Source organism: Oncorhynchus gorbuscha, linkage group LG18, assembly GCF_021184085.1.
Source record: "Oncorhynchus gorbuscha isolate QuinsamMale2020 ecotype Even-year linkage group LG18, OgorEven_v1.0, whole genome shotgun sequence".
Classification (NCBI taxonomy): domain Eukaryota; kingdom Metazoa; phylum Chordata; class Actinopteri; order Salmoniformes; family Salmonidae; genus Oncorhynchus; species Oncorhynchus gorbuscha.
In genome coordinates, this window is record NC_060190.1 from 9,523,316 (window position 1) to 9,533,968 (window position 10,653).

Consider the following 10,653-nt stretch of genomic DNA (forward strand, 5'->3'; position numbering starts at 1 on the left):
AACGTAGCCATCTTTTGTCTTGATGACTGCTTTGCACACTCTTGGCATTCTCAACCAGCTTCATGGGGAATGCTTTTCCAGCCGTCTTAAGGGAGTTCCCACATATGCTGAGCACTTGTTGGATGCTTTTCCTTCACTCTGTTGTCCAACTCATCCAAAACCATCTCAATTGGGTTGAGGACAGGTGAATGTGCAGGCCAGGTCATCTGATGCAGCACTCCATCACTCTCCTTTTTCAAATAGCCCTTACATAGCCTGGAGGTGTTTTGGGTCATTGTCCTGTTGAAAAACAAATGATAGTCCCACTAAGAGTAAACCAGATGGGATGGGGTATTGCTGCAGAATGCTGTGGTAGCCATGCTGGTTAAGTGTGCCATGAATTCAAAATAAATCACAGACATTGTCACCAGCAAAGCACCCCCACACCAACACACCTCCTCCTCCATGCTTCACGGTGGGAACCACACATGCAGACATCATCCGTTCACCTACTCTGCATCTCACAAAGACACTGCGGTTTAAACCAAAAATCTCAAATTTGGACTCATCAGACCAAAGGACAGATTTCCACTGGTCTAATGTCCATTGTTCATGTTCCTTGGCCCAAATAAGTCTCTTCTTATTATTGGTGTCTTTCTTTGCAGCAATTCGACCATGAAGGCCTGATTCACGCAGTCATCTCTGGACAGTTGATATTGAGATGTGTCTGTTACTTGAACTCTGTGACTCTGTGAAGCATTCATTTGGACTGCAATTTCTGAGGTGCAGTTAACTTTAATGAATGTATTCTATGCAGCAGAGGTAACTCTGGGTCTTCCTTTCCTGTCGCAGTCCTCTTGAGTGCCAGTTTCATCATAGCGCTTGATGGTTTTAGTGACTGCACTTGAAGAAACTTTCAAAGTTCTTCAAATTTTCCGGATTGACTGACCTTCATGTCTTAAAGTAATGATGGACTGTCGTTTCAGCCCAGTCAAAACTGTTCGCTGCTCTGGCCCCCCAATGGTGGAACAAACTCCCTCACGACGCCAGGACAGCGGAGTCAATCACCACCTTCCGGAGACACCTGAAACCCCACCTCTTTAAGGAATACCTAGGATAGGATAAGTAATCCTTCTCACCCCCCCCCCCCCTTAAGATTTAGATGCACTATTGTTAAGTGACTGTTCTACTGGATGTCATAAGGTGAATGCACCAATTTGTAAGTCGCTCTGGATAAGAGAGTCTGCTAAATGACTTAAATGTAATGTTAAATGTTTCTCTTTGCTTATTTGAGCTGTTCTTGCCATAATATGGACCCCTACCTTGTCACAACACAACTGATTGGCTCAAACACATTAAGAAGGAAAGAAATTCTAAATGCATTCCAGGTGACTACCTCATGAAGCTGGTTGAGAGAATGTCAAGTGTGTGCAAAGCTGTCATCAAGGTAAAGGGTTGCTACTTTGAAGAGTAACAAATATAAAATATAAAATAAAGAAAAATCATTGAATGAGTAAGTGTGTCCAAACTTTTGACTAGTACTGTATATATATATAGTTTTATTTATTTGAGGGATTTAACCCTTTGTGGATCTATACAGCACCATTTCATCTAGCAGTGTGTAACATGTAACTCAAGCATTCTTACACTCCATTCACCCATCGACGAGTGCCGGCTTGAACAGTCAAGCCCAAGTCGCTCGTTGATGATCAGATAAGAGGTCGCCATGGAAACTGGGGACTTTCACTTGTCAGAAAAGCTACAGGGTCCCAGAATGTGACCGAGAATAAGTGTGAAAAGTGCTGAAACACCCAGAAAGAACACTACCGTGTGTGTGTGTGTGTGTGTGTGTGTGTGTGTGTGTGTGTGTGTGTGTGTGTGTGTGTGTGTGTGTGTGTGTGTGTGTGTGTGTGTGTGTGTGTGTGTGTGTGTGTGTGTGTGTGTGTGTGTGTGTGTGTGTGTGTGTGTGTGTGTGTGTGTGTGTGTGTGTGATGTACTGTAGGCTCATGGGAGCCTATCTGACCCAACAGTCTGTTTTACCCTAGTTTGGGAGGACAAGGGGAGATGGGAATAACGGAGGGAGGGAGAATACGGGGTGCTCTCTTTCTTCCTTCTTTCTCTCTTACCTGAAGCGGGGCCAAGAGAGGAAGGGATATGAGATGTTTGATTTCTTTCTTTCATTTTGTTACCTGGTTCGGTGCAGTTTTTCTTTTCCCCATCCTCTTCCATGCTGCTATTACTGTCCAATGTGTCCACCTCCTGCAGTAGCTTCCTGCCTCCCCATCGCTCATCATCATACGTAGTGGGGCTGGATGTGTCATAACCTACGAGACACAGGTAGAGGAGGCTTGAAACGAGGTAACCAGGGCCTGTTCATTAGGGCACATTGTTGCAAAGAATTTTGATCACAAAATAAAAATGATCATTTGTTATTGGACCAGTTCAGTATTACCTCTCGGTTTCTCTCTGTTTTATTCTGTTTTGTCCCTACTTAACACGACCATGATCTACTTTGAAATCAACAAAAAGTCTGAGGAGGACTATTTTGTCAGTGTTGAAGTTATATTTATCAAGTTATTATGCCCTGAGAAATGAAACGAAGGGAAAGAACTGGGGGCAGAATACATGGTATTGAATCACACAGTGCATTCTGAATAAAGAACACATCCAGAGGTAAAAACAGGGTACAGGATTCATTCATTTTCTCCTTTGGACAACCCTGAACCCACTCTAACCTTTTCAGCTGGCTGACAGAATCAAAATCAGAAACAGAGGTATTCAAATGTCCTATAGTCAGACCTAGAGGTATGGCTGACCTTTCCACCTGGCATCATCACCTTTGATTCTGTACTCACAAGGCAGGCAGCGGGCCAACATTCAGTGTGTATTCACCTACTCTCACAGACACACACACAGGCCATCCATACACATACACACACACATACTTACACGCACACACACAGAAATAACAAGCATATCGCACCGGTGATTAATGTGTCAATGCCTGCAATGCGTTGAGTGCTTCTCCACTAAGTTCAGAGAACATCACACACACATGCACGCACTTCATGAAGTGGATCATGAATAATCAACATATAATTAATATATATATATTCGGCACGTTGTTTAACAGTTTCACAGAGGCACACAATGGGAAGTGGATAAATGCATTAACTGGAGTTTCATTGTTGGTTTGAACACACACACACACACACACACACACACACACACACACACACACACACACACACACACACACACACACACACACACACACACACACACACACACACACACACACAGTAGTGTGTGTCCCTGTTGCATTGCGTTGTTCCGTTACCAGGATGTGCACACTGACATGGCAGTGATGCACAAATCATGAGTATGAAATATGAATATTCATATACAAGCACCAAGCCTTCTGTCCTTGTTCTGTAATGAAGATTCAATGGGATATAAGTGACAGTTCACAAAAAGTAAACGTCGACCTCGAATAGCAAGCTGTGTGTTTTAAAGTTAAAGTGCTTTGTATAGAGTAGTAGAGGAAGAGAGTATGAGTGGACATCTTTTGTCTCTCTCTGTAACCTGGAGAAGTGTTTTTAGTATACCCCTGGGTATTCTGCCCTGATTTCAGCTTAGCTGCAGTATGAAACACCTGAGCTTTACAGCGGTTGTACAGGCAATGCTTCTCTGACACACCTACTCATTCAAGGAATTTTCTTTATTTTTACTATTTTCTCCATTGTCGAACAATAGTGAAGACATCACAACGAAGAAATAACACATGGAATCATGTAGCAACCAAAAAAGTGTTAAACTATATTTTAGATTGTTCAAAGTAGCCACCTTTTGCCTTGATGACAGCTTTGCACTCTTGGCATTCTCTCAACCAGCTTCATGAGGAATGCTTTTCCAACAGTCTTGAAGGAGTTCCCACATATGCTGAGCACTTGTTGGCTGCTTTTCCTTCACTCTGCGGTCCAACTCATTCCAAGCCATCTCAATGGGGTTGAGGTCAGGTGATTGTGGAGACCAGGTCATCTGATGCAGCAATCCATCACTCTCACTGGTCAAATAGCCCTTACACAGCCTGGAGGTGTGTTTTGGGTCATTGTCCCATTGAAAAACAAATGATAGTTCCACTAAGTGGAAACCAGATGGGATGGTGTACCACTGCAGAATTATGTGGTATCCGTGCTGGTTAAGTGCGCCTTGAATTCTAAATAAATCAAAGACACTGTCACCAGCAAAGCACCCCCACACCATCACACCTCCATGCTTCACGGTGGGAATCACACATGCGGAGATCATCCGCTCACCTACTCCACGTCTCACAAACACACGGCGGTTGGAACCAAAAATCTCAAATTTGGACTCATCACACCAAAGGACAGATTTCCACCGGTTTAATGTCCATTGCTCATGTTTCTTGGCCCAAGCAAGTCTCTTCTTATTATTGGTGTCCTACAGTATTAGTTTCTTTGAAGGAATTCGACCATGAAAGCCTGATTCGCGCAGTCTTCTCTGAACAGTTGCTGTTGAGAAGTGTCTGTTACTTGAACTCTGTGAAGCATTTATTTGGGCTGCAATTTCTGAGGCTGGTAACTCTAATGAACTTATCCTCTGCAGCAGAGGTAACTCTGGGTCTGTCTTGTGACGGTCCTTATGAGAGACAGTTTCATCACAGAGCCTGTTGATTTTGAGACTGCACTTACAGAAACTTTCAAAGTTCTTGACATTTTTTAACTTCATGTCTTAAAGTAATGACAGACTCTTGATTCTCTTTACTCATTTGAGCTGTTTTTGCCATAATATGGACTTGGTATTTAACCAAATAGGGCTTTCGTCTGTCTACCACCCCTAAATTGTCAGAACACAACTGGCTCAAATGCATTAAGAAGGAAAGTAATTCCACAAGGCACACCTGTTAATTGTAATGCATCCATTCCATGCATCCTCATGCATCTGGTAGAGAGAATGCCAAGACTATGCAAAGCTGTCATCAAGGCAAAGGTGGCTACTTTGAATAATTTGTTTAACACTTGTTTGGTTACTACATGATTCCATGTCTTATTTAATAGTTATGATGTCTTCACTATTATTCTACAATGTAGAAAATAGTAAAAACAATATTTAAAAAATATAATTAATAGGTGTCCAAACTTTTGACTGGTACTGTAAATATACATATTTTATTTATGTTTTGTTGTTTCTCTGTAACCTAGTAGCAATTTTATGAAGTTGGCTTTAGCTAACCCAACTGCATAACTAGCTACCAAGAAGCCATTTCAGCAATCAATGATGTTGGAGTAGCTAGCTTGTCAAACTATCTTAGCTGGCATGCCATGCTGGCAAGGTTGGTAGACTTGAAAAAGACAAGCAATTGCTAAATGTACTGAAAAAGACTTACATTCCTTCCAATCTTTTACCCAGATTTTAGCAGAGAAGCATATTTAGCTTCTATAAAAAAAAAATAGAGAATTAAGCATAATGATTATGGCTCTATATCAGGGGTTGGAAACGATTCAGGGAAAAGAACCGAAAGCCGAAAAAGAAAAAAAAATTGAGGAACAGAACCAAAAGTAATCTATACTGTTCCGGGAACAGAACCGTTATTTTAAAAGCATGGGAACCGATTAATAATGTTCTTTAAATGTTCCAGGCATTTTTTTCCAGTCCCACAAAAACAAACAAACAACATTACACAACATTACTTAGGTTACTGTAGTCTACTGACAACGTTACATAGGTTACTGTAGCCTACTGACGACATTACATCAAATCAAATTTTATTTATATAGCCCTTCGTACATCAGCTGATATCTCAAAGTGCTGTACAGAAACCCAGCCTAAAACCCCAAACAGCAAGCAATGCAGGTGTAGAAGCTAGGTTACTGTAGCCTGCTGACAACATTACATAGGTTACTGTAGCCTTCTGACAACATTACATAGGTTACTGTAGCCTACTGACAACATTACATAGGTTACTGTAGTCTACTGACAACATTACATAGGTTACTGTAGTCTACTGACAACATTGCATAGGTTACTGTAGCCTTCTGACGATGTTACATAGGTTACTGTAGTCTACTGACAACCTTACATAGGTTACTGTAGTCTACTGACAACATTACATAGGTTACTGTAGCCTACTGACGATGTTGCATAGGTTACTGTAGTCTACTGACAACATTACATAGGTTACTGTAGTCTACTGACAACATTACATAGGTTACTGTAGCCTACTGACGACATTACATAGGTTACTGTAGCCTTCTGACAACATTACATAGGTTACTGTAGCCTTCTGACGACATTACATAGGTTACTGTAGCCTTCTGACGACATTACATAGGTTACTGTAGCCTTCTGACAACATTACATAGGTTACTGTAGCCTTCTGACGACATTACATAGGTTACTGTAGCCTTCTGACAACATTACATAGGTTACTGTAGCCTTCTGACGACATTACATAGGTTACTGTAGCCTTCTGACCATGTTACATAGGTTACTGTAGCCTACTGACGACATTACATAGGTTACTGTAGCCTACTGACAACGTTACAAGCGTAATTCAGAAATTAGGGAAAGATGGTTAATTCGAGAAGAATGGATGGACATTTCAACGCTAGCTAAGGATACTATAATTGTCACATTGGATTTATTAACTACAAAAAAGGTAAGACATGTTTTTATTCTGGTGCTGCTCTGCACACACAAGCGTGTTAGCTAGCTAGCTAACGTTTGCGGTGGTCCAACTTTAAACCAACTCGGAAGTTCAATGACATTAAAAGTGTCTTTGTAGAAGCCACTCCTCCATAGGTATAATTATTTGGGCTTAATTCAGATAATGAATGTCATAACAAGATGCCCACTGATTCAATCCAAGCTTCCTCCTCAGATTTTGGAGTTGCATATTGCACTCTACACTGTGACTGGCAGCACAGTGTGCGTTTGTCTTTCATTATGATTAAACCAAATACAATTTGCTCTGAATAACTTTCCTATACAGATTCAATCGCTTAACCGCTCCACAGCAAACTGCTCTATGTGCACCTTTTGGTGAAGAAATTTATGGTCGTGCTAAATGTAAAAAAAATATATATATTTCAGAGGTTTAAAAAGAAACAGAAAGGAACGGCATTAACTATTACTTTTTGGGGGGGTTCGAACTGGTTCTGAACTTTATTATGCCGGTCAGAACAGTGTAATGGAACGAAAAAAAATATTATTCTGTTCACAACGAAACCATTGGAAAATTAATTTGGTTCCAACCCGTGCTCAACAGTGCAGGAAAAAAACTGTTCAACTGTTTCAAAAATGACCACACACACGAGCCATCCTCACATACTTTGTGCCCCCTCAGATTTTGGGGGTGCATGACACCCCTGACCACACTCCAGTCCAGTTCAGAAATGTGCAAAACGAGAACAACTCAAAAGTAGCCTCCAGTTTAAACACAATTTGCATGATGTGCAAAATCAATGTAACATTGTATTATTACAAAACATAGTAACAAAACAATGGACTCTATGGGCTACATAACAGCCATTATGGAACTCCCACTTCAGCATTCCATCCCTCAACAGGGGGGTAAGTTGATAGGCCTACCCTCACCTGAATTTTCTGCTAGGTAGGAGAACCCCTTGACGAAGAGAAGCATCCCTCCCAACAAGCATATTTGGATCAAAACCAACTCCCTTCGCTTTTTCCGTCTCGCTTTGATCTTTTTCTGGTTCAGCATCACTTGTGGCGGGCGATTCCGGGGTCGGACACCGGCTGGAGACATCCTTTCCGCGGCTTCTTCCTCGTCCATGTTGCCGCCGGAGTGAAATGAGCAGCAAAGCTCTCTGAGGGAATTTTACACGAACGGATATAACGTGGGGGAACGGTGTGAGGGGGGGTGGGGGTGGGGGGGGTGTAAGGTAAAGTTTCAAGTCGGTATCGTTGGAAAGTCGCGAGTGTTGAGGTGTGGACTGAAAGGTTTGTTTTCCTTTTGAAGTGCCAGGGCGTCTTGCTTCTATGTCATATTACATTTTTATTCCACGCAATAGTAGGACAGGCTGCGGGAGCGCTCCATAGATGCGACACCGGCGGCTCGGGCGCGCAACGCGAGATTGCTCACTGATGTGTATGGTGATGTGATTGTAGGATGCTGTGTCCGACAAGAGAGAGAGAGAGAGCGAGAGAGAACGGTTTGATCAAATGTGCAAGCTGTTTGACGTAGAAATTGCCTAGAGACCGTGAGAGTATAACATTAAAAAAATGTTCGAGGCTCAGTACACTGCCTATCACTACCCTCTTCTTGGAAAGGTTTTTTGCATGATGTTGGCATTAATACATGATAGCTGAATTACATACATTTACATCAATACACAGTTGAAGTTGGAAGTTTACATACACCTTAGCCAAATACATTTAAACTCAGTTTTTCACAATTCCTGACATTTCATACTAGTAAAAATTCAGTTAGGATCACCACTTTATTTCAAGAATGTGAAATGTCAGAATAATAGTAGAGAGGATAATTTATTTCATATTTATTTATATATATATTTCTATGATTTTACCTTTATTTAACTAGGCAAGACAGTTAAGAACAAATTCTTATTTTCAATGACGGTCTAGGAACATTGTGTTAACTGCCTTGTTCAGGGGCAGAACGACAGATTAGGGATTCGATCTTGTCAGCTCAGGGATTCGAACTTGCAACCTTTCGGTTACTAGTCCACCACTCTAACCACTAGGCTACCTGCCGTCCCATCACATTCCCAGTGGGTCCCATCATATTCCCAGTGGGTCAGAAGTTTACATACCAAATACTAATTGAGTGTAGCATTGCCTTTAAATTGTTTAACTTGGGTCAAATGTTTCAGGTAGCATTCCACAAGCTTCCCACAATAAGTTCGGTGAATTTTGGCCCATTCCTCCTGACAGAGCTGGTGTAACTGAGTCAGGTTTGTAGGCTTCCTTGCTCGCACACTTTTTCAGTTCTGCCCACAAATTTTCTATAGGATTGAGGCCAGGGCTTTGTAATGGCCACTCCAATACTTTAACTTTGTTGTCCTTAAGCCATTTATCCACAACTTTGGAAGTATACATTTGGAAGACCCATTTGCGACTAAGCATTAACTTCCTGACTGATGTCTTGAGATGCTGCTTCAATATATCCACATAATTTCCCTCCCACATGATGCCCTCTATTTTGTGAAGAGCACCAGTCCCTCCTGCAGCAATGCATCCCCACATGAGGCTGCCACCGTCGTGCTTCACGGTTGGGATGGTGTTCTTCGGCTTGCAAGCCTCCCTCTTTTTCCTCCAAACATAATGATGGTCATTATAGCCAAACAGTTCTGTTTTTGTTTCATCAGACCACAGGACATTTCTCCAAAAAGTACAATCTTTGTCCTCATGTGCAGTTGCAAACCGTAGTCTGGCTTTTTTATGGCGGTTTTGGAGCAGTGGTTTCTCCCTTGCTGAGCGGCCTTTCAGGTTATGTCGATATAGGACTCGTTTTACTGTGGATATAGATACTTTTGTACCTGTTTCCTCCAGCATCTTTACCAGGTCCTTTGCTGTTGTTCTGGGATTGATATGCACTTTTTGCACCAAAGTATGTTAATCTCTAGGAGACAGAACTTCTCTCCTTCCTGAGCGGTATGACAGCTGATTTCTTTTGATTTTCCCATGATGTCAAGGAAAGAGGCACTGAGTTTGAAGGTAGTCCTTGAAATACATCCACAGGTACACCTCCAATTGACACAAATTATGTCAATTAGACTATCAGAAGCCTCTAAAGCCATGACATATTTTTGGAATTTTCCAAGTTGTTTAAAGGCACAAGTCAACTTAGTGCATGAAAACCTCTGACCCACTGGAATTGTGATACAGTGAATTCTAAGTTAAATAATCTGTCTGTCAACAGATTGTTGGAAAAATGACTTGTGTCATGCACAAAGTAGATGTCCTAACTGACTTGACAAAGTTTGTTAATGTAGAGTGGTGGAAAAACAAGTTTTAATGACTCCAACCTAAGTGTATGTAAACTACCGACTTCAACTGTATCTTCAGAAGTTGTTTGTGCCCAGGCCACTTTATAGAATATTTGAGTAGGCTTTAGGCTATTATGCATCCGTTACATAATAGATCAATGAATGCATTGCTCATTAATTTATATCTATGTCATCAAATAAGAAGGACTGTGATTACTTTACAGTGGGAAATCCCGACTTTATTTACCATCATTAGACATTGAATAAACAGACCTAGCCCAGTGAAAGGCTTCACATAATGTAAAGGATATGAAATGAGGACATTTTTCCTCCAAACAAATTATATTTTGGCTATTCACGTAATTTATGGGAAAAAATATCCTTGTAGGATATTTATAATTTTAGGATAATAATTTAATTCTGACAGTCACTCTTGATTGTGAGTTTTGATTGTTTGAGTTTTCTTATAAATAGCACTGGAAAGTTTCCAGCAAGAGTGGAAAAAGTGGTTAGGGCTCTTAGCAACTAGGTTTCATTGTGCCTCCTTTAACCCTTTGAGTCAAGGAACAAGAGAGAGAGAGAACCAGGAACAAGAGAGAGAATCAGAGAATGAAAGAGAGATAAAAAAGTAAAAAGAGGTGGAAAATAGTGGTGTGAGAGAGATTAAAGGGACAAAAGT

The 10,653-nt window shown here is 41.2% G+C and overlaps 1 pseudogene; it reads right to left on the minus strand.

Moving 5' to 3' along the window:
• Positions 1–8,142, minus strand: part of LOC124003519 — a 105,520-nt pseudogene extending 97,378 nt beyond the window's left edge.
• Between the last annotated feature and the right edge of the window lie 2,511 nt (positions 8,143–10,653).